Raw genomic sequence first — 26,444 nt, forward strand, 5'->3', positions numbered from 1 at the left:
TAGTGTAATTAGATTTTACACCTCTAACTCTCGACAATATGGAATTTGCTATTTGTATGTTCAGTAGCTCCATCTGCAGGCAAGAGGCAGAGTGAAGTCCTCGATATCCCAATATCTTGGGTTCAAGGCGAGCACAGGTCTATCCAGATCATTCTCGAATTCTGTCTCCTGTACTTCATTCATGGTCCGAACTTGTTGGTTTGATCGTGGTTTATGAGAAAATTCTACAAAATTGAATTAAGTCAGCCTGTAGTATCTGGTGATCAGCAGGCTGCCTAGTTGGCACCACTGGGTATCTGAGCCAGTAGAATGATTATTAATATTACCATCCCAGTTCTTTTCTCCATATTGTAATACGTGTTCCTGGGGTGTCTGGTTGACTATGGCTTTGCTGTAGGCCATTCTTGCAACACGACCAGTCCGAGAATCAACATCGTGTGTATTAGGCACTTGATTCTGTCTCGTTTCATACCTCTGTACATCTTTATGATTCTTTTTATGAAACCCCTATTTCTTTCATTAGTGACACTTCGTAAATATCTTCTTTCTGTGATATCGATATATTTACTGTCACTGTCATTGGCTTGTTAAGTTTCAAAGCCATTAAATATAATGGCTTATATGATGGCATAGTAGATTTTTATCTTGGTGTTGTTAGGAACATATTTTATGTTGTTTCAGGTGGAAGAATAACTTCAAAAACCTGCATGGAATCCTTCTTATATTTCAAAGCCTGATTATTTGCATTTGGATGACCATGTTCTGATGTACTCATTTTGCTTTCCATACTCAGTATTTATTCTGACCTTTGGAAATTTGATCTTGGGATTTTTGGCTGAATATCCAGCAATGATACACAGTGGCTGGTGTGTCATCTGTATTTTGTTTATTCTTCTTCACCTCTATCAGCTCATTATAAACACTGCTCCATGCAGTTTGAACATGTTTATGTGTCTAAATGTCAAGTCTTTATTGCTCTCCAACATTTAACTTGGCCTGCTGTTGCTCTTTCACAATATTTATTCTTACATATGTCACTGTAAGTAGTAGCAGATTTCTTCACAGTCTTGGGCAATGTACAGAAATGCAAAACACCACTCACTCACTCATCAAAATATTCCATAAACTATCAAATCAATAAAACTGAAATATGGTCATGAGTAACAAATAAGAAACCTATTTGAGAAGTGTATTCTGGTACTGTTAAAATAAGTGGGTAAACTAAAGCAAAAATGGGGTTGATTCAGAGTGAGAGGTTGGCCTCGGCATCCTCAGTGTTCAGGCAGATTGATAGTATATTTTGGGAGGGGAATGTTGGCAACACTGCCTCCTGTGTTGGATGAAAGTAAAGGATGCAAATGTTTAGTTTTGCTAGGATCCTATTCTTGAATATTTAAATCTGCAGCTCATCACAACAGAATAACCACAAAATAGTTCAAGATTGCGGCAATCAGCTCCGTACTGATACAAGTTCTCCGAGTTTGTGTCGTGTTTTGAATCGTACAAAGTGTAATAACATCTGCGAAGGTAGTATCAAAGTACTGCTTGACAAACAGAGAATTGTATACAGATTTAGAATTTAACCCTTTAACCGCCAACGTCCGATTGATCGGACATTCCGGGAAAAGTACTTTCCAAGTTATTTATTCATTTAAATAATGTATGATACATGTTTTGGACTAGTTTTGGATTAAATAAGACTATATACAACGAGTTTAGTTTAGGAACTTGCTGCCGAGTGGCCTGGTGGCCAAGCAGCACTTCATCTCCCGCGGGCGGGTAACGAACCCCTTACTATTTTACCGAAAAAGAAAGGAACGCAACTGTTCCATATTCAGAAAGAGTAGTACTAGTCAAGGTGGTAAATGGAAAGAAGCCCAGATACATTTGTAAACAGTGTAAGTAGAGTGTACAGCCTTTGTGTCCCCCCTAAGCACATTTGCTAGAGCACGTCATAAACATGTGTAAATACTAGTAAATAATTTCCTGTATCATATTTTTAAGCAAAAAGTGAATTTTTGAGCGTTAAGTATGTGTGAAATATACATTAGTAGTAATTTTTTACTTAAAATGAACCAGAAACTGCAGCATTTTCATATAATATAAGTTTAGAAAATTTCACGTTAATGTAATAATACTAATAAAAATATTGTAACTAATATTGTTCATAAGGCTCTTTCTTTTTATATATAGCATAGGAAACACCAGCTCTCTAAAATAATGCAGCTTTTGATAGTAAAAATATTTTTTTCTTACTGGTTTTTGATCATGAAATACTTTTTTTTCAAAGACAGGAAATATTTATTTGAATTATCACTTCATAAAATAATTTATAAAAAAATAAAAGTGCATTAATTTACATCAATAAAATGTCCGAAGCATTACCTTCAAAACAAAAAATGCCCATCCAATTTACTTAGATTGAACAGAAGTTATTACGAATAATTTACTGTAAGGTAAAAAGTGCTCATTAGGCCTTGGTGGTATAGGATATGGACACCGCGTATGAGGCTGGAGGTCAAAGGGTTAATAAGCGCTTATTAGTGGTATCTAAATGTGAGATTAATTCTGGGGCATGGTGTAGACGTGAAGCAGGGGCGAAACTGCTTGGAGTCATTTGAGGCAATGCCTACCCTAGAAAATACGACTAAACATAAATTTGTCTGCTGTTGTTATTGTGTTAAATCAACAATAATCTCTATTTGATATGTACTACATGATGACAGCAGATGATGTGCTTCGCTGATCGCCCCGCTAGACTACTTGTTCTGACAGGGAGGCAGTCTGAAACTTGTCTCACCCAGGACTTTTTGTTTTGTTTCCCTTCCTTCAGCTTAGTGACTGGAGCGGGGTGGCGGAGGAAATAAAGATTACCGCCCGCGCTCCTCTCTCCGCAAGGTCTAAACCCCAGAGAGGCATACCTCGTCTGTTGTTTGAGACTGCGGAAACTCCCCGCGCGAAGGTGACAATGAAATACCGTTTTGTTAATGTGTGTTATTCTTTTGAATTAGTAGGCATTCAGTGCATTATTGGCTTTATTTGTGCACTGCCTTCACGAAGGCAGTGAATTGTGACAATTCAGATATGGAGTGTAAGTTGTGTAGAACAAGACTGACATCATCCAGTTGAAACTCAGAGTTAAGTAGACCCCTTCGGGAACTTACGAATCTTTTGAACTCTTTAACCCGTAAAACCGTTATCATCTTGGCCTTTCGAAGAGAAGTGTGAAGCCAAAAACAAAAGATGTATGCCTAATTTGGACATTAAGTATTTGACTGTAAAGTAGCGAGAACATTTCAGTTTTCTTTGTATATACACGATATTAATGGTTAACAGCCTATTCCGGAAGCAAGAAGCTTTTATATTATAGGAGTGTTTTATTTGGTGGTGAAAAGGAATGGACTTTAAATGCTGTAATCGTTACAAAAACCTTTCTTAGAAAAGCAGAGAACCATCAAAATTCAAATAAACATATTCAGAATGAAGAGAAATTCCGTTTACTGGCGCGCGGGGGGATATAACATTCTTTATCTGAAGGTGCAAGAATTCAAGCCGTTAAACATAACGAAGTCATGAAACAAAATCGGCTTGTTGTTGAGAGACTTGTGTGTTTCTTGGAAACAGCAGCTTGGATTTCGAGGTCATTTTGAAGGGGAAGACTCGATCAACAGGGGCAATTACCTAGAGTTGTTATATCTTCTTTCGAAACAGGAACAGTACATTCGAAATCAGTCCAGTCCACATCGGGCTTTAAAGGCGGATCAAGTGAAATACAGAATTAATTAATTGAGTCTGAAACTGCCATAATGCAGGATACAATCAAAGCAGATTTAGATTATTGTGCTGTCATTGGTATTCAGGCAGGTGAGACCTTAGATGTATCAAACAGATCATGTTAGTGTAATATTGCGGTTCTTCTCAAAACAGGGTCCCACAGAATGATTAATAGGCTTTTATGATTTTTCGATTGATAAGACCGCATCAGGCTATAAGAATTAATTGTCGACATTCTGCAAAAGTGGGGAGTGATTGATAAAGTCGTATGTCAACGGCAGGAAAGCATGGGGGTGTTGAGCATTATGTTAAACAAGTTTGCCTAAAGGCAATATTTCTACACTGTTATGCCCACAAGTTAAACCTCATTCTTATCCATTGCTCCAAAATAATAAAATCAGTCAGGCTCTTCATTCATAATCTGACAGCGTTTCATTCATTTTTTTAACAGATCCACAAAAAGAGCTCATCTTCTGGAAAGGAGTATGAGCACTCTAAAGAGGATAAAGACATACTTGCATAATACAAGAACAATGTAAGACAGCCGTCTTAGTACCATTTCTGTCGAGAAAAAGCTTGCGAAGGAATTGATGAGTGATCAAGTATTGAAGGACAGTGTGATTGACCATTTTGCAACCAAGAAAACTCGACGTTTAGAACTAAAAACTAAACCCCATGGCACAGGAGCCTGGAAGGGCCTTGGCCTACCAAGCGACCGCTGCTCAGCCCGAAGGCCTGCAGATTATGAGGTGTTATGTGGTCAGCATGACGAATCATTTCGGCAGTTATTCTTGGTTTTCTAGCCCGAGGCCTCCATCTCACCGTCAAATGGCTCCTCAATTCTAATCATGTACGCTGAGTGGACCTCGAATAGCCCTCAGATCCACGTAAACATCCCTGACCTGGCCGGGAATCGAACTCAGGGCCTCCGAGTAAGAGGCAGGCACGTACCCCTACACCGCGCAGCCGGGCGACATTTGGAACTGCCCTACAAAAACTTTAATGTAAGATTTCCTGCCAGCTATTCATTAACTAATAGCTTCACCATTGGGTCTACAGTCCACTGCAGGAATGGGTGATGGACGTCTGGAGGCTTGCAGTGTTGCCGGAGGGATCAAAGTTGCCAAACTGCCCGCATCATTTCCCCCACCTTGTGATGTGTTGAATTGTTCTTAGTGGAGGTGTGGAATTGAACCCAGGACCAAACTCAGAAGTCTAATTCAAATGCCTGTGTAACATGTGTAATTCTAAACATCATGTGAATCACCTGTTTGTAACATGTACATTTTTTATGCACCGCTCCAGAGAACATGTGCAATGATTAATAAATCTCTACTGTAAGATTACCTCAGGGGTGCAGACATGGTAATGTTGGAAATGTAGTTCTCCTCAATCTCAGAATCTTTTCTAACATGACATCAAGCAGCGTAAATAATCGTGTTAGCAACTCAGAATATTGGACTGCACATAACAGGACATTTACTGTGGTTTGAATTAGTGCTCACAGCCTGAAATATGTGAAGTGTAAACAGGCACTTCTGGCCACTCTTGCTGCTTTAGACCCACCAGTGGTGTGCGTTAGTGAATCCTGGCTAAATTCGTCAATCTATGACATAGTCATACACAGTATTTAGAAAACGTCAGGGGGAGGGTCACTTATTGCCATGAAACCTGATTTCAACTCTATGCACTTTGAACTGCTCGATACAAAGGCAGAATTTGTTTTGGTGGAATTCATGTGTGCTGGAAGCAAGTTCCTTTTGGGTTCCATGTACCGAGCTCCGATCTTCACCGGTGACATCAATGAGGAATTACTACTGTCTGTAAGCCATGTACAAAGTATACAATGTTGATTCAGAAGTATCTAGGAGGCTGGTGATTTTATCTTGGAAATGTTCAGGCAGCATTATTGCCGTCACCTCCTGCCTCTTCCCATCAGTCCATTAGCAGCAACTTTCGTTGTAGAATTCAATAGTGTGTTCCTTGAATAATTAATTACTGAACCAACTTACATAATGAAAACTCGTGTCCTTATTAACCCTCCATCCTCAATACTGAAGAGAGCAGTAATCCTCTGTTCCTCCTAACATCTAGCAGTTACAGCTACACAAGCTACAAAGAACCACCAGTAAAATGTAATAGAGTAACCTATTACTACAAAAAAGCTGGCTCAGAACTGCAATCATAACTTCTAAGAAGCCATCTACCCATCGTTACCATGGAAAATCCTCCGTAGATCACAAAATAAATTGCCAAAATGATACACAAAAGGAATATGCTTTACAGGAAAGGGAGACGGGATAAAAGCAATCTTATGTAGGACAAATTTAAATGCGTGAGGATTACCACCAAGAAACTCATGCACGAAAGCATACAAAAACTACATAAACAAGATAAGTAACAACAGCAAAAACATGTGTTATTTTCTTCATAGTGAACACGGGAAATCAGCACAAAGTGCATTCTACTCTAATGACGATAGTTGCCTCCCCTGAGGTCATTGCCTCAACGTTCAGTGAAAAATTTAAAGGGTGCATTAATGAGGGAAGGAAAATATAAATATTTAACCAAACACATCTAAGCCATTACCTCTCTCCGTCTACATCCTTTACTTCACAGAAATCAAGGTAATCAACAGCCTTCGAAATACTGTTTCTGACCTTGATAACATACCTCCAGTTATCTTTTCTTAATCTGCAGAAGCACTAGCTCCCTCGGAGTGGACCATGGGACAAAATTTCGGCTGCACATTGAGCTAATGACACTAGGAACATGGTGTAAGGCTTACAATATATTCTTTACTCATAGAGGGGAAAGGTTGGAGGGTGATCTTTGGAACTCGGTGCTGGACTTGGAACAAGATAGTGGCTACACATTTTGCTAATGGGACTAGGGAGATGGTGTAACCTTTAATACCTATAGGGGCGTAATGGAAGGCAACCTGAGGGAATCGGAGTTGAACTTATAGTTCTCTACATAAAAAATAATAATAATCGTATGGCCTCAGCTACCGTTTGCAGACATTTCGATTTGACGCCATCTGGCTGTCTGCTCGTCAATTTCGACGTTCCGGTTTACTCTGTCTGCCATCTAGCGGACCTAGAGTAAACCGGATCTCTCTTGGGCGTCTATGGCTGAGATTTAATTAATTTTGTCGGGTAAATACCAAATGTATCACCAGAGTTCTTTTACATGCCGACATCGTACGACATGGAGTGTCGAATGGACTTTTTTCCGCCCTTCAAAAATCCGACTACCTCTGCCGGGTTTGAACCCGCTATCTTGGGATCCGGAGGCCGACACTCTACCACGGATCCACAGAGGCAGCTAGTTCTCTACATGATAGTGTATATACAATGTTTATATAGGACTAGGGATGTGGTGTAAGGCCTAACACATTCGAATTGCTTATATGGACGTAATGGAGGTCGATCTCAGGGCTGAGCGTCCATGGAGTCACTCACTTGTTGATTTTAACTTTTTGAGCTTATAGATTTTAACATTAGGGACTTCTAATTGCATACCATAATGTTTACATCACTTCGAGTTTAAAGCTTTGGGTTCAGAATTTTAAAAATGTGCTGAAATATAGATATCAAGTCTATGTAGATTAACTTACGAGATGAGCACTCCACTCTCATCAACCTAAAGGGTTGATCTAAGGATCACTGGACAGAGGTGATGTTGAAACACAGCACACTAACTAACTTAGGCTGAGTAGCTCAGGTGGCAGAGCACTAGCTTTTTGAGTCTTGAAATACTGCGTGGCCTAAGAATGGTAGTGAGAAGTGAACTTAAAAACTTAGTAGCATTATATTTATTTATTTATTTATTTATTTATTTATTTATTTATTTATTTATTTATTTATTTATTTATTTAATGTATCACCAACAGAGACGCACTCCAATTATAGGTGGATTTTACAAATTATTCGACACAAATCACACAGAAATACCAAAAAGAAGAAAATATGAAAATGCTATGTAAATGAGATGATGAAATGGATGAAACAGTATCTCATATACAGAAGCCTGTTACTACATTTAAAAAATACATTGTAACCAAATCATGTAAATATTATACATATAAAGAAATCACTTTGGTGGTTACAATTCTTTTAATATATTAACATATGCATCATATCCATACCCAAAGTCAAGATCTATATGGTATTTATTAATGAAGTTATTGTATGTTTCGCACATATTGATAAATGGAGAGTTCTTAAATAATATAGCTTATGAGACTGGCATTATAAACAATTGCCGTAATTTGAAATTTCCTTTTCTTACATTAAAGCATAACTCGTGAAACATACTATTATCGTCAATTAATGCATTAACAGTCTTATAGAGGTAAATTTGTTGAGCTATTACACGCCTACTGGCTAGTGGTACGTATTGAAATTCATTCAACAAAAATTCATAGGAACCATAATTTCTAAAAAGGAATATATTATATTTTTATAATAAAGATATCAAAAAAAGCGTTTCTGCACACTTTCAACTTGATTTAGATAATATATGTAACTTGGAGACAAAATTATACACTGACTGACAGTGACAATGCAACACCAAGGAGGAGTGGTTCGAAAGGGATGAAAGTTGGGGAAAAAACAGAGACGGCACGGATGAATAATTGATGTTTATTTCAAACCGATATGCAGCTTACACAATGCGCACGGCATCGACTCAGTAGGATGTAGGACCACCGCGAGCGGCGATGCACGCAGAAACACGTCGAGGTACAGAGTCAATAAGAGTGCGGTTGGTGTCCTGAGGGATGGTTCTCCATTCTCTGTCAACCATTTGCCACAGTTGGTCGTCCGTACGAGGCTGGGGCAGAGCTTGCAAACGGCGTCCAATGAGATCCCACACGTGTTCGATTGGTGAGAGATCCGGAGAGTACGCTGGCCACGGAAGCATCTGTACACCTCGTAGAGCCTATTCGGAGATGCGAGCAGTGTGTGGGCGGGCATTATCCTGCTGAAACAGAGCATTGGGCAGCCCCTGAAGGTACGGGAGTGCCACCGGCCGCAGCACATGCTGCACGTAGCGGTGGGCATTTAACGTGCCTTGAATACGCACTAGAGGTGACGTGGAATCATACGCAATAGCGCCCCAAACCATGATGCCGCGTTGTCTAGCGGTAGGGCGCTCCACAGTTACTGCCGGATTTGACCTTTCTCCACGCCGACGCCACACTCGTCTGCGGTGACTATCACTGACAGAACAGAAGCGTGACTCATCGGAGAACACGACGTTCCGCCATTCCCTCATCCAAGTCGCTGTAGCCCAGCACCATGCCAGGCGTGCACGTCTATGCTGTGGAGTCAAAGGTAGTCTTCTGAGCGGACGCCGGGAGTGCAGGCCTCCTTCAACCAATCGACGGGAAATTGTTCTGGTCGATATTGGAACAGCCAGGGTGTCTTGCACATGCTGAAGAATGGCGGTTGACGTGGCGTGCGGGGCTGCCACCGCTTGGCAGCGGATGCGCTGATCCTTGCGTGCTGACGTCACTCGGGCTGCGCCTGGACCCCTCGCACGTGCCACATGTCCCAGCGCCAACCATCTTCGCCACAGGCGCTGCACCGTGGACACATCCCTATGGGTATCGGCTGCGATTTGACGAAGCGACCAACCTGCCCTTCTCAGCCCGATCACCATACCCCTCGTAAAGTCGTCTGTCTGCTGGAAATGCCTCCGTTGACGGCGGCCTGGCATTCTTAGCTATACACGTGTCCTGTGGCACATGACAACACGTTCTACAATGATTGTCGGCTGAGAAATCATGGTACGAATTGGGCCATTCGCCAACGCCGTGTCCCACTTATCGTTTGCTACGTGCGCAGCACAGCGGCGCATTTCACATCATGAGCATACCTCAGTGACGTCAGTCTACCCTGCAATTGGCATAAAGTTCTGACCACTCCTTCCTGGTGTTGCATTTGCTCTGTCAGTCAGTGTACATGAATACTCAAGTTTTAATCAGACAGTATTATTGAACAATAAGGTGAGTGCATACATGTTAGTGAAATCTCTTGATAATAGTAAACATATTTTTTCTGTGCACTACGATAAGATGCAAGCAGTTTTAACCAAGGATGGGTCTGACCAAACCACATCAATTTTCTCATTAAAATGCCAGGATCTAATTTACAAAGGAAAAAAATTAAATGTATCCTCGTAATTCAATACAAAACATAATTCCATCATTAGATGGAGAATTAACATTCAAACATGTTTCAGTTCATTCGATCTATCAAGGCCTCGGGGGTTAATGTAATCTACATAATCCAAGCTAAAAGTGTGCCAAAACATAATGAAGGAACACATGAAAGGCAAAGGACACATGACGGAAATAAAAACCATAACAATATACTGTATAATATTTAGTTTTAGAAGCAGCAATGAATAACTCGCTGAGACAAATTCGGTGAAAAAAAAAGGTTAATATAAAACATAATTGATTCCAAAAAGTGTGCAAATCTAAGAAGAAAAGAAAAGAAAACAAAAGATACAGACGGAAATGAACAATAAGTGCTTGTGGTGAGGTTGCGGGCCTCTTAGTCTAAAATTTTAGTTTGATAACAATCTAAAAAACAGGATGAAAACACTGTGTTGAAAATTCAGGCTGACAGCGTGTCTTTTGTGGAATTGCCAACACCGTGAATGCGAGGAGGGTAGCCAAATAAACTTGAGAAACCAAGTTTGAGAGGAGACGATATGCCAGATGAAATGCATCTAATAAGTGACGGAAAAACCCCGTTGAATTTAAAATTTTTAGAAGAGCATCATTCTCAATTTCATCTCAGTTTAGCGGTCCCGTTCTCGAAGATTGTTTCTAATGTTGGCTAGGTAATGTAATGATCTAATTTGTCGAAAGCTGTAGAAAAATATGTGTAAGGACGTCGACTTGTCCTTGTTTATTCAAAACGGCATACACATATTGTGTAAATTTTAATAAGATTAGTCGTAGTAACTGATATCTATACATGGATGGCTGGTAGCTTGGGTAGCAGTAGGCCATTTAGAAGATGACTGGCGTAGTAAGATGGCAGCGAGCGCACGGTACAGTAGATCACGAGGAGCGTGCTTGCTTTGTTTATGATTAATTCAGTGACGCCAGGCTTCTTGATTATAGTCCCACGGGTGTTCTGTGCTGTGTTATTGCAGTACCCCACACATTTACAACGGAATTAAGATGAAATACATAAATGAAAAATTACTAGTTTAGATATTTCACTCGCTGAATTGAAACCACATGTTACTTCTGCATGTTAGTAAAATATAAACAAACAAGGGAGCCATGCTTGTACTACTACGACTAACGCAAATACGAATTCCTAAATGTAAATAAAAATGCCGGGCTGACGGTTAAGGCGCCTTGTAACCCCAACTTGGCAGGTTCAACCCTGGCTCAGTCCGGTGGTATTTGAAGGTGCTCAAGTACGACAGCCCCGTGTCGTTAGATTTACTGGCACGTAAAAGGATTGCTACGGGACTAAATTCCGGCACCTCGACGTCTCCGAAGGCTTTAAAGAGTAGTTAGAGGGACGTAAAACAAATAACATTATTATTATTATAAATGTAAATAATACTAATACATAATATATTTAATCTACCAAAGTATACATGTGTGGCAGATATAAATTGAGTACTATTTGGAAGAGGTACAACATTCTCTCCGTCAGTTCAAATTACAATATTTCCTAACATAACTTAATTGTATTTATTACGTAGTAAACAAGTGACTGTCAGCAAGTCGAATTGTACTTCTACGGCAAATACGCCGCGAAATACTTGAATATCCAGCGAAAAACACACAGTAAACTCTCATTTGCCCGTTACAGGAGAAGTGGGTGTGGTTCTGGGCTTTTATAATGTCCTGCGGGCTCATATTAAATGGCTTCTACAAGCTTTAAACAAGTTGGAATTACTAAAATAAAAACATGTTCTGAAAGAGGGAAAATAGGGCACTTTTTGTATAAATAAACAGAAAAACCAAGTTTTTTCTCAAAATACGGAAAATTCAGTCAAACCTCCCCTTAAGAATGCATAATTTCATGGCATACATGTATACAATTTACAGAAATGTTTCCAGAAACTGTTTTGCACTCGTATTGTATTACCGAACGCTAATTTTATGTATTCAGAACCTAAGTTAATATTTGCCGGCCGTTATTATGCACTCATTTTTATTGCTATCCCGGAGATTCACTGACCTCGGAATGACGTGTCGGTGTTCCAAATTTCCTTATGCTTTGAGTGAACATAGCCCTATATTTTTAATTATTCCAGTGCGCCATTAATTGCGATTTAAAATTGATTATATTATCATTGCCTCCCCATAAGGAGAGCTCTAGGATGGGTACACCAACATGGCGGACGGCGCGCTCAACTTGGCGTACTTTTTCCTGCAGCGGAGAGCTGCCATCAGCGATCCATGTATAGAGATCAGTGGTCGTTGTTGATCTATCTGGCATAAAGCCATGCTAATTTATATGTGTACCGACCCTCACATGATTAAATATACGCGTGTACTTTAGCCGGTGCACATAAAATACAAACCGGCATAGTTTCCAATATTTTTACAGTCCCCACATTTAAAACCTGGAGACACTTTCGCTATCTTCCATACTTTGGAAAGGTTCTTGTTTTTCCCACAATGTTTTATAAGGCTTGTAAGGGGAAATCCAACACATTCGAACAAGCTTTTAGTAGATACGGCGGTATTCCATCAACACCACATGATCTTTTATTTTTTATTTTTATAATATCTAACAAATATTCCTTTCCATCCACGAATTCTAACGATAACGGATAATTAACATATAAATCAGATGCGTCAGGAATATCATTGGTTGGTGGAGGTTTCAAATAGACCGATCCAAAAAAGCCATCAGCTATACTGTTGTTGTTTAAATTTCACACCCTGTTGCAGACTTTCCTTCGTATTTCTTTTGACTTCATATAGCTCCAGAACTGATTGTCATCACCTTTGATATTTTCTTCTAGTCTAGAAGTATAGCTCTTATACGCTTTATTTATCATATATTTCGTAACTCTCCTTAACTGGCTAAATATTACCCTACTATACTCTGAATATTTCCCTCGCTTTATTTGGATTTCCTTCAGTTTCAGTTATTTATTATGTCTTTAGAAAACCATGGAGGATATTTTTTCTTTGTGTGAAAATTCTTCATTGGTACCTTTTCACAAAATACGGAGTTTACCTGAGCATAACAATTCACAGCAGCCTGGTCAGCATTTGTAAATTCCACAATCATTGACCAATCCATTTGCTCAAACATTTTATATATTTCAAAGAAATTATCCCTATAAAGTCAAATAACTGCTTAGATTGTTTAGGTTGTTGTGAAACATGGCTACGCTCTCTGTTTAATAGTAGTGTGAATACAATTCCAGGATGATAACTATCCTCCTTAACTCAGGGGCACTCATCTCTATATACTGTTAATATGTTAACATTCGTAATAATAAGATCAAGTGTATTTCCATTTGCATTAAGAATATTATTGACCAAGTGCAACTGATAGAATGACATAAGCTCAGCCAAGGATTTATGTGCAGGTCCAAAATTTCAAGATTACTTTGCTCACCAGTAATTAATGGCAAATTAAAGTCACCAGCTATAAGATCTAAATTTAAAAGGTCCTTATTAACTTCAAACAATCTATATAAATCCAAATATATTTCCAATTTGGTTGCAGGTGGAAAATACAGTGACGTTATTACACAACAGTGACCATTAAATATAACGTTTTCACTAACTGCTTCAGTACTAGTGTTATTTGTGTGGATATTTTAGAATCCTTGACAGCTATTAATGCCCCTCCTCCTTTCTTTGTACCTCTACGATCCTTTCTATATTCATTAAAATCCCTGCTAAACAGTTCGCTGTTACAACATGAGATTGTAACCACGTTTCCATAATCAAATAATAATAATAATAATTCTACTTGCTTTACGTCCCACAAACTACTTTTACGGTTTTCAGAGACGCCGAGGTGCCGGAATTTTGTCCCGCAGGAGTTCTTTTACGTGCTAGTAAATCTACCGACATGAGGCTGACATATTTGAGCACCTTCAAATATCACCGGACTGAGCCAGGTTCGAACCTGCCAAGTTGGGGCCAGAAGGCCAGCGCCTCAACCGTCCGAGCCACTCAGCCCGGCTTTCCATAACCAATAGAATATCGTATTCTGATTCAGCATTGCTAACATGAAACTCCAACATTTTACTGTTTAATCCTCTTACCTTCAGTAGTAAATATTACTTACATAAAAAATCATTTTTCTGAAAATACAACAGCTACACAGTCTTATTTAATCCATTCACATCGTCAGGGGTTACCTCCATAGTGTAGCCATAGAAAAGCATAATTTTTCTCCTTAATTTTTCGAGCTTGGTGAAGGACCGTTCTTCTGGTTTATATACACTGTCTCATACTCAGAGAATGAGAGATGAGACGCATTTAAATCCTTTTTTAACCTTGCGTTTTTGCATGAGTTCATTCTTGACACTACGGTGTACAAACTTCACTACAATGGCACCTGAAGTTTGATGCAGTTGTCTCTTCAACCTATTACATGCACCAGTGGATTCATTCTTGAATTCCACATTTAATACACGACCTACATGCGTAACAATTTCATAAACATCCTCATTAACTCCTTCAGATATGCCTAAAATTTCAACAGTGTTATAACCACCATACTGATCGAGTTCATCTAACTGTATTTGTGTGCCTTTTAATTGCCCACACAATGTAATTCTGTCCCTATTTCTAGAATCTCTTCTTCATACTTTGTGTAATGACAATCTTGATCAGCTCTTATCTACGAGTAGGTTGGAATCTTACATCTACATACGGTAACAGAGGATTGTTGTTAACATTTCGGACTACGTGCAGACAGTTGATATACAGAAAACAGAATTCAACTTATTTTGATGGTAAAAAGAAGGTGTTGAGACCTCCTCGGTCGTCTTCATTATAAGGAGGGCTGTAGGGAAATGTGTTATGGATACTGATTTTGGCTAGCAAATTGGTTACCGAGCTCGATAGCTGCAGTCGCTTATGTGCGGCCAGTGTCCAGTATTCGGGAGATAGTAGGTTCGAATCTCACTGTCGGCAGCTCTGAAGATGGTTTTCCGTGGTTTCCCATTTTCATGCCAGGCAAATGCTGGGGCTGTACCTTAATTAAGGCCACGGCCGCTTCCTTCCCATTCCTAGGCCTTTCCCGTCCCATCGCCGCCATAAGACCTAAGCAAAATAGCAACAAAAAAAAAAGGAAATTGGTGATTGTCATTGGAACTGGAAGATGAAGGAATTTATATATCAGTATATATCAGTCCGTTGAAGGGAATTCTCAACATCAAGACTGGTAAGTGCTGCGGATATTTTTATAGATGAAGGATACAAAGATATGAAAGACATGGTCATATATAGAGTGCTGAGAACAGAAACTGGCGTGTTGCAGAGGTATGGGATGGAGTCGAGATAGGTGTATACAGAGTGAACTACGATGATTTTTAAGAGTTTTGAGCACTGTGTTAGAAGATTTATGGGACAATATGAAGTTAATTGGGAGGGTACTTTTTGGGGTTTTCAAAGTGACAAAATCTTGGCATGTACCCATGTGGCGGGGTGGGGAAGAATCCAATATGGAGAATTGTGATGTATACTTCATTTTCGAGTTCTAGGAAAGTATGTGGAGCTTCTTTTATGTGTCGGTAAGTAATATGATCTAGTCCAGGGGCAGTATTCTTTTTAGTCCTGAGTGCGTCTTTTATATCTTGGACTATAATAGGAGCACTTAGGCGATGTTGGGAGTCATGAGCTGGAGCGGATTCAAAGGTAAGGCGAAGAGGATTTTGTGTGATACCTGAATATTCCGATATTTCATCGTGGTCAGGATGGTGGATATTGGGATCGGAATATGGTGAGAAAATTACTTTATAATGATCTGAAAAAATATCAGTCATCTTTGATTTGTTATGAAATATTAGATAATAGGGGTAGGATTGCTTTATGGTTGTCAGTGAATTAAAGGTATTTTGGGTCCTCCTTTTCAATACTAATTTAATATATATATCGTATGGTTGTACAAGTACACAAAAGTTTACTTATAATCAAATGGAAATATCCAAATTTGACAACCGTTCCAGAGCACATGGTGTCACTTGGTGTAGAGTCTTCAGACCACCGTCAAATGCACGAAGTGGGCACTCTTGAACAATGTGTTGCGTGGTTTGGCCCTCCACTCCACAGTCACAGGCAGCAGATGTACGGAAACCCCATTTCTTTAAGGTGTGACCACACCTCCCTTGACGCGTTCTAATGCGGTTCAGCTTCAACCAGGATTGGCGTGGTAGTTGGAATCCCTTTACCTTCTTTGTAGGATCTTCAACCAGGTAAGCATTTCTGGGTGGATGTTCGTTCCAAAGTTGTTGCCACTTGTAGGTCATGTTGAAAGAATTGATATCTTCTAAATCAATCCAGGGTGGCTTGCGTGATTTCAAACGTGTTGTTGGTGGACCTTGTAGGGCATCATACAACGGAGAGTTCTTATGAGAAGTGATCTTCTTGAGCAAAGTTACCTTAGCTGGTTTCCTCCTTAGATCTTGCGGAGCTATATTAGCTAGGACTGGTAGCCACTGCGTGGGAGTAGATCTAACAGTATCGGTGATAACTCTCACGGTCTAATTGAGTTACACATCAATCTTAGTGGTATGGTCGCTGTTTTCCCATACAGCGGCACAATATGTACCAGCAAAATACACAAGAGCGAGTGCAGCAGAACGTAGAGTATTAGCGTCTGCACTCCAGCTGCTTCCAGCAATCTTGTGGAGTAGATTCACTCTTGAGCCAAGTTTCCTCAATAACTTGATGCACTGTTGTTTGAATGCCAAGGACCGATCCAGAGTGATTCCAAGATATATTGGATTGTAGTTATGGTGTACTTCGATTTCGTCAAAAGTCACATGTAGCGTCCTTTGGGCTTATTTATTATTTAGATGGAATGCAGTAACCTAAGTCTTGTTTGGTTTGGGTTGAAATCTCCATTTGTGGAAGTAATCACTCAGTTTCGCCAGATCACTAGTTAGAACATTCTCACAGTTCATGAAATCTTTACTCTGGATAATTAATGCTAGGTCGTCTGCATACTGGATTTTCATGGAATCTGTGTGAGGCATGTCATGGAAATACAGTTTAAACAAGATGGGGGCCAGAACTGATCCCTGAGGTAGGCCATTGTTTAGAATCCTCCACCTGCTAGCTTGTCCATTCAGGAACACCTTAAAGCGCCTGTCAGAAAGCATGTTGTTCATTAAAAGTGCCAACTTTTGACATGGGATGATTTCAATATATTTGGACATCAAGCCCTCCCTCCATACAGTGTCGTAAGCTGCTGTAAGATCCACGAAAACTGTAGCTGATTTGAGACCTCGTTGAAATCTAGCTTCTACTACAGTTGTCAATGTTAAGACCTGGTCGCAGTAACTCCGATGTTTCCTAAAGCCGCCTTGTTCCATCGGTATGATTTGATCAATGGCCTCTTGAATGCCATTTAGAATAAGCCTTTCTGTAGCTTATAGGTCATACTGAGTAGTGATATTGGTCGATAATGAGAAGCATCAGTTCCATCTTTTCCCGGGTTCAGGATGGCAATTATCTTAGCCTGTTTGAAAAGCTTCGGTAATTTTCCATTTTTCAGAATTTCATTGAAAAATCCAATAAGCCACATCTTTGTTTCTGGTCCGATAGCTTTAAGAAACTCTGGATATATGCCATCAAAGCCAGCAGCTTTGTTTACCTTTAGCATATTCAAGGCTTTATCAAGTTCCTCAATGCAGAAGTCACGTGAGTAGACTGGGTGTGGTTTAAGATTGGGCCTCTTTGTGTACAGTTCATTCTTCACAGTTCGTGTTTGTTATTTGTGTATTTTAGTTTTTTAAGTATTCATCAGTCTGGATGCAACAGCATTAGCATTCACACGTGTAACAGTACTTGACAACCTGAGATCTGTACCAAGTTTTCTAACGAGGTTCCAGGCTTTCTGACTAGAATGTGTGAAGTTGAGTCCTGTCGTTGTTTTATACCATTTTTCTCTTCTGTTCTTATTCAGAGCTTTCAAGAGGTCATCAGCTGTCACGTCGTCATGAGATCCTTAATATTAGGCATATAACTCATCACATTCTTGGGACCATCCGGGGATGTACTCCTTCCTAAAACCACGTGGGTTGCATTTCCTGGCATTTGCTTTAATCGCACCCACAAATCGTTCATAATTGGATGGTACTTGAGGAATCCATTGAACGGTATTATCTAGACCTTTCTGAAATAGTGCCCAGTTTGCAAGTTGAAAATTCCATCGAGGTTGAGGTACGAAGGTGACTAATGGAATTTCAGTACCGAAATGAATTATGACTGGCTGTGTGGGAAAGACGTTATGACTTTTCGTTGTGTCATTTCATCATTTCCAGACCTAGCTGTGATGCACAAATCAGGAGAATAATCCTTTAACCATCTGCCAGATCGGAACGTCTTTACACAAGCTCAAGATTGTGCATGTTCATCCATTCATTTAGAATAGCTCCATTTTGGTCTTCTTTCCGGTATCCCCAGACATGACTTTGACTGTTGAAATCACCAACACACACAACTGGATGGCTGAAGAATCTTACAGGTGGATCTGGCCAACTAACTTGCGGTGGTTTGTAAATATTTGCAACCGTGGTGCCGGCAACTTCTATACCCAAAACAAAAATATCAGCCGTTCTATCCTGGTAAGTTACCTTGTAATCAGTAAGATGGGACCTGACATATGTTGCAATGCCATACTGTTCATCATTTATGAACCCAACCAGAACGTATCCAGAAATTCTTCCTCTTTTGTAAAGATCTGCATCATTCTTGGTGTGAGTCTCCTGTATTGCTATAACATCTACTTCGTTCTGCAGCATCAAACGTGAAAGGTATTAACTCTTAGCAGATGAAATCGATTCAGGGTTCAAGTGACATTCGTAAACTGTTACCAAGAGGGATTGATGAGAGTCTGTGCATGGTTGGTCCTGAAAAGGACTTTTCTTTCGTAAGATCTCTTGCATACTTGTTGCTGTTTATCAGCACCTTTGTGGAAGAATTAGCCGGTATTGAACCGTTGCCCAGGAATCGATCGACTGCACTAACCACAAAGTTCGGGGAGGCTCCTTCCTTGATCCCCACTAATTTATTGATGTGAATTATATCACATGCCATTCATAAAAGAGTGGTACTAATTTCGACACTAACGACGTGTCATCATCAGCCAGTGATTCAATTATCCAATTGTGGAGAAAGTGAGGGAAGTGCGTCTCCGCTGGTACGGTCACGTTATGAGAAAGCCGGACGGCTCAGTTGCTAAAACAACTCTCCAAGTTGATCCGGGAAGGCCTTTAAAGCGGTGGACTGACAATATCAAAGCCGACATGCGCAACGTTGGTTTAAAACCTGAAGATGTCAGCAATAGGATGAAATGGAGGAGATGTAGCAAAACATCGGACCTCATAATTTGGGATAAACGCTAGGAAAGAGAGAGAAACATCCAAAAAACGTATCAAACACATGCCACACATACATTAGTGATTAAAAATAAGTTAAAATTTTGGTGCAAAAATGTGGAATGAGATCTTTGTGTCTAGGACCATGAAGTAAAATTATTTAATATCTAAGGTGAGAAACTCAGTTGTAAAGTCCATACACACATGAGAGATGATCCAGCTTGAATCATATGTCATAAAATGTTTATATCTTCGTCTTGTTAAAAGAAAAAGGCAAAACATAGTCATTCATGTGAAGGATAACTCTTTTTTGTATAAGGTATGGTATTCGACGGTCTTAACTCAGGTGGTTCCAGAAAAAATAGTACGGTCTAATGAAGATCTTATTTTGAAACCATGCTTGATTGCCAGTTCGATATGGGAACATGGAAACCTGACGAAATAGTGATGAAAGCCAAATAAGTCATATTGGAATTACAAACGTGGAAAGAAGAGTAGAAAAAGGTTCGAACTCTTCTCTTCTTGAATATTTGGGTCACAGTTCGAAGCTATGCCGTATAATGTTCATGGAAATATTTTAATATTTGGAGTGCTTAGGGAGGCAGGGGAGTTTTGCATACATGGTAGGTGTGGTGAGGAATGTAGAGTCGGTTGTCAATAGTTAGTGAGGATTCTAATTTCTTAACTTTATCTTGTAATTCATGCTGTGAAGTAGGTGGCTCAGTATTGCACATTATGTCTAATATTCATTGTATGCTACTCAATAGGTTCATGTATACCGTATGACTGTTTGGGGATGTTGGTTATGTTACTATGGGTTTGTTCGGACATTTTTATGGTTAGTAAGGCAGGGACATGATCATTTCCCATTGAAGGTAGCATGGTGGTGTCACGGTACATTGCTAGGTTAGGGCTGAGGATGAGAATTTCAGGGCTCGTATTTGATGTAGGGCGGGTTGGGGGAAGGGTACGTATATCGTGTAATAGTTGATCGTAAATAGCTTATTGTTGTGTATATGAGTAATTTTAAAATCTGTAATCGTGATGTAATATTTACGATCGGTATTTTCTACAAATTTTTGACGTGGGGAATAGCCAAGAGGTATATAAATTGTGGCACAAGCTGTTATTTGATTTCCAATAGTGATATCTATTTTTGTTTTCTGATAGATATTCGTTTAAAGAATGATAATACTGTTCTGAAGGGATGGATTTATGAATACTAATTGCTACACCTCCATGTCATCTATTGGGGCAGCAGTCACTTGACCCTTAAGGAACACACATTTAATGTAATAAACATTCATTTGCTCCAACAGCGGACTAAGATCAAGGAGAAATAATTTACAGTTCCGTCAAAGTGAGTCTGGAAGACCAAACGCGCCGCCAGCTGGATCCGATACAGAACATCAGGATTTTGGAATGGGACAATATTCTGGAGCTCCATAGTGGTGATCTTCAGAATGGTCTCAGTGGAAGGAGATGAAGAATGGAAGGGGAGGGTGGGACAGGGATGTAAATTGGTGTGATAGGTAACGCTTTTTCCGGCTGAGTGGGAGAAGGTTGACGTTTTCCCTTACATTTAACTGAGAAAGGTGGATGCTCCTCACTGCAAGTTTTGCATTTCAGTGATCCCTTTCTCGTGCACGCACTTGGGGTGTGTTGACCACTACAAATTGCACATACATTTTGAAGAAAGCGATAGTACGATGATCATAGAATTGGCAGCGATCGCAGTGTCTGCGCTGTGGTCAAGATGACGAAGAGGCTTCCACATGATGTCGCTTCACGTAGATTAACAAACCTTCCCTCAGAAGCTTGTTCATTGTTGCCATAATCCGGGACAGGGTACGCATCAGTGGGTTGTGTGCGTTAGAATTCCGCATCCAAATGGCCCGGAGTGTTTGATGCCTTTGTTTCCGAAGATGGCCAGTGATAACGTCCTCCGTGTAGCTGCTGCCAACCCCATGTGCCACCGCTGACCAGGTGGAGGCTGGACGCAAAGCGGTTAGTTGTGCCGCATTGTTAAGCCAGGTTCTGTGCTGCAGCATGTGTCCAAAATATGCCAGTCTTATTTTGTTGACTATGACTGTGTAAATATTTCTGAAGTTTTGATGGGGTGGCCGTCTTTTCTGTACTGAATTTTTAGGGGTTAATCTCGTGTGGCATTGGGCAGAAGCTTGATGATTATATTGTAGATTTGGAGCGAGTGGTTGATATCCGGGTTCAGATTTCTCATCTTCACTACAAAGAATGGAACAGGAAGACGAGTGTTTGTTGTGTTGCCACTGCGTTGTACTTTGTGTGAGCAGTGCGTGTTTTTCTGCCTCTTCTTATCTCCTGATATTTAATGGCATAAATACCAATGAGCGGTTCGCAGCTGATATTGAGATGTGAATTGCCGCCTGGTTGCGAATGGTATGTATGTTCTGCCGGTCAATACAAGTGGGATTTATTCCTCTGGAACGATAGCAAGCTACATGCGATGATTTGGGCTTGGAGAATCACTATCTTCCAGGCTCCTAGCCTGCTTCCCTGCATTCTCCTCCATCGCAATTTGTTGTGATGGTGCGGAATTTCCAGATACACATGGAGGAAGCATTTCCTGCAGGTAGTATATTTCTTACTGATGGTGCTCTCTGTTGGTTTCTGTTATGTCGCAGCTCATAGTTGCTTTGCCATACTAATCAATATAATAGGATATAAACTTCATAGTTTTTATCCGCTTTGAATTGTGATCACAATAATAATTAAACTTATGTTTTAATGGTTCTTTTTCCAATACTATATAGTCTATTCACATAGCATAATGTAGGATTGAAAAGGTGGACCATTGTAATATAAGTTTAATTATAATAGTAATACTATTCATTAGTCGAATGTCTTGTTGAACCGATTCTCTATAAAAAGATTATATCAATACCAGTTTGCTAAGGGAATATGAGTGTAGTTTTGTTGTAGGTTTTAGGGTTGAAATCTGTATCTTATAATTCAGAGATTCAGCGCTTGTTTTTAATGGTGGTGGTGAGGAAGGCATTTATTTTAATCTGAATGGATGAAGTATAAATTTTTAACAGCATTTCATTTAGGTCTATTTGAAAAAAGGTGTAAGTTTGATTGTCTGTTAAAAGGTCCGAGAGTAAAATCTGAGGTTTGCTCAATTTTGTATGAGAAGTGAGTACTGTGTAGCAAGATTTCATACACCATTCTGTCCATAAGGAGGAGGTCAAGCGCTACTACGTCTTTGAGGATAAGGAGTTACACACTACAGTGACGTTATGTTAACCAGCTTGGTGTGAAAATGCGAAACCACTTTAAAAACTATCTTCTTAACTGCAGATTCGAACTTATCATTCCTCGAGTGGATGTTCATGGCTGTAGGACCTAAAAACATGTAGCAAACTCGCTGTGTGGAGGAGGAAAGCACGCTGACTCCGGGATGCAAACAGGTTAATGCAGCATTGAGCATTGGGACTCCAAGCTAAGTTGTATGATTTATCGTAAAATTCTTTCTAATCCTACCCTGCATAGTGAAGTCATTAAAGTAATGTCAATCGGATCCACTGATTGTTTTGAATTCAAGCTAATTTTCCATCATCATTTACTTAAGATTTTTGTCCATGAGTACATGATGAAATTTTAATTGTTGTTTCATATTGTTGCACCTCGTACCAATAGGGTCTGGTTACCAAGCGGGTAGGCCCCTTTAAATCAGAATGATGATCAACATCATCATTTATCTAGTCGGTGACCGTGTTTTGTCCTACTATGTGAGGAACACCATCGGTCTGCATTGCTTGTGAGTAGTACCCTAATATGGGGAACACCATCCGTCTGTGTTACCTGTGAATGGTGCCATTACGTATGACACGCCATGTGTCTATATTATCTGTGATTAGTACCACTATAGGAGGAAGGCCATGATTCTGCTTTACCAGTAACCAATACTATTGCAAGGTTCAGTGACGTGGATTTTTGACTCTTGTGGACAAGAAGCATTATCCCTGAATGTAAGAGACTGCGAATTGGATCCACTGATTTTCTTTGATTCATGGCGATTTTGTCATTGTCATTCGTTTTAGATTTTATTTCACAATACCAACAGGAGCATTTCCTTTAATTGTAAGTGTTGAAAACTTGATAATCATAGCAAATCTAATTGTAGATAGATCAAACATTGATTATCGCTGTAAGTGTATGCGGAAAAATAACCTTTGGTTTCTATGATTTTGCTTCCCATTTATCTAAACTGTGTAAGCGACACAAGTGCCCCCGGTACAATAGAACCTACACCTTATTGGTCTGTAAAGAACAAACAATTCCCAATAACGATATGAATGTTAGAAGTTCTGAAATTGTGCCACCCACTCAAATATTTACTTAAGCACAGCTTGTGTAGCAGTGATGTACTAATTAAAGATTTGTTTGACTGGGGGAGTCATTTATCCTTAGTGTCTTGTAGTCTTGTCACAAAGCTTGCCATTTATACTAAGATTTGCTGGATACATATATTTGGAATAGGCAATACTCATGTATTGCCTGGATGATCCACATGCAACCTTGTTTCGTTCTCTAATGTGTCAGATTATACATTGAAGTTGAACTGTGCAGTTGTGAATACAACCACAAACTAACTTCATGCATAGCAAATTGAATTGTTCCAGTTGGTATCTTGCTCGCGATGTCATTTTAAGTGTTAGTATATTTAAGCAGCAAGCAGCATTCTGCTATTTATATCTTGCTAAGAGCTGAAGTCTACCATGATATTTTGTCGTTTAATACATTGAATAAGAAAGGTTATCTCACCTTGTTAGATAACCAAATTTGGTTTGGGATTGGCAGGCACCACCCCTGAGTTTTGTGTTAAGAATAACGCCAAGGTTTGGTGTTTCAGGCTTATAAACCTTGATTTTCTTCACACAAAATTGCAAAGGTTTTGGTAGTTTGAAGAACTCCATCAACCATTTCTTGCTCCTGAAGAAAGCGCACGTGAAGGACATTTTCTAGAATAATGATCAAATGGATGATTCTGGCAGGTTTAAAGGCATATTTTCTAATCGTGCTGGAGTGTCTCCTATAGCTCAGTCTAAGCATAATGCTGTTAAAATGCTTGAACACCTTGAAAATATGTTTGCTTGATTTCCAGATTTGAAACAGCTTTATGTAATTTTCGTGCGTGAATACAGTGAAACGGGACACATGGAAAATATACCCCTTGTGACTTCTAACTCATCAAGCTTTCATATGATCCTTCATTGTGTGCTGGAAGATTGTAGCATGCCAACCAAGGAAGAGTTGTGTTTGACAGATGTTGTGAATCTTGAAATGGGATAGCTTTGATCTCTTCGTAAATTATTGACCATGAAATTTAGCCTGACTTCCTGTCTATTGTTTTAAGGTTCATAACTGATCTTGTTACTTATTCAGCTGATATTCCTAAGATATAGAAATTTGTGCTAATACATCCCGACCACAAGAGTCTTCAGAATATTTCGTGGCATGAATCCTCTGATGAAGAGATCAAGGACTACCACCTTACTACTGTTACTAGTTCTGGCCCATTTCTTGCTCCGAAGTTTGTAGTTCAGCTTAGTGACGGCTACACAGAATTCTATCCTCCTGCATATTCCTGTTTTTACGTTGATGTCATGTCAACAGGTACTAGATCAGTGAAGTAGGTGAGGAGCTTCAGTCATAAATTTCTTCCCGGCTTTATAGTACACATGTGTATCTCAGAAATTGGACATAAAATTGCCCAGAATCCCTGGCGAATGTCCCTGCAGATGATAGGGAAATCTTGTCAACATGTAACCTCACTAAGGTTGAAGCTAATAAAACATTAGGTGTTATTTGGCATCCTAATTGATGAGTCTCAGTTAAAATAAAGTTGAAAAATGCAGGTGAGGAAATCCCTAAGGGAAGCATTCTCACAGTAATTGCTTCCATATTGGACGCCCTTGAATTGTTTTGATGTGCTGTGGTTAAGTGCGAACATATCATATATTCTGAAAGTTGAAAAATGCACGTAAGGAAATCTCTAAGGGAAGCATTCTCACAGTAGTTGCTTCCATATTGGACGCCCTTTAATTGTTTTGATGTACTGTGGTTAAGTGCAAACTTATCATATATTCCATTTGGCAATTATAAATTATATGGGCTTATGTGTTAGAGGATGGTTCATGTTTGTGTGTTACTGTAGTCACGTCCTAGTTCGTGAACCATGGGCAACGGATGAGTGGCCTAGTAAGTGGTCCTGCGAGTCGGGATAACGGTTGCTATGGAATGGCAGTGGGCATCTCGGACATATTCTGAGTCATGGCCCTCCTTGTGCTCAGGCGACAAGGACTATACAATTCACCGGTGGTCCATAACCCGTTAGAGGAGAGATCCTCACTTGGACTACGTGCAAGTAGGGTAGCATCCTGCTTCATGAATTTATCGAGCTCAGAACATTTTAAGCAAGCCTCGGACCTATGGGAGTAACGGAATCCCACTTCCATTTGACAGACGAGGGACTCCTTGAAAACAACTTGGCGAACGAAATGGAATTCGATGGGGAGCAATCAATATTAATGGGGCTTATGGAAGAAAGAAAGTAGAACTGGCTGAGTCAGCAAAGAGGATGCATTTGGATATGCTCGGGGTAAGTAATATTCGGGTAAGGGGAGATAACGAGAAAGAGATAGGAGATTAGAAAGTGTACTTGACGGGTGTTAGAAAGGGAAGGGCAGAGTCTGGGGTAGGGCTCTTTATCAGGAATACCATTGCACGCAACATAGTTTCTGTTAGGCACGTAAATGAGCGAATGATGTGGGTAGATTTGTCAGGTGGAGGAATTAGGACTAGAATTCTGTCCGTGTATTCACCATGTGAGGGTGCAGATGAGGATGAAGTTGACAAGTTTTATGAAGCATTGAGTGACATCATGGTTAAGGTCAACAGCAAGGATAGAATAGTGCTAATGGGCGATTTCAATGCGACAGTTGGGAATAGAACTGAAGGATACGAAAGGGTGATTGGTAAATGTGGGGAAGATACCGAAGCTAATGGGAATGGGAAGCGTTTGCTGGACTTCTGTGCTAGTACGGGTTTAGCTGTTAGGA

The sequence above is a fragment of the Anabrus simplex genome, chromosome 10 (assembly GCF_040414725.1).
Source record: "Anabrus simplex isolate iqAnaSimp1 chromosome 10, ASM4041472v1, whole genome shotgun sequence".
Classification (NCBI taxonomy): Eukaryota; Metazoa; Arthropoda; class Insecta; order Orthoptera; family Tettigoniidae; genus Anabrus; species Anabrus simplex.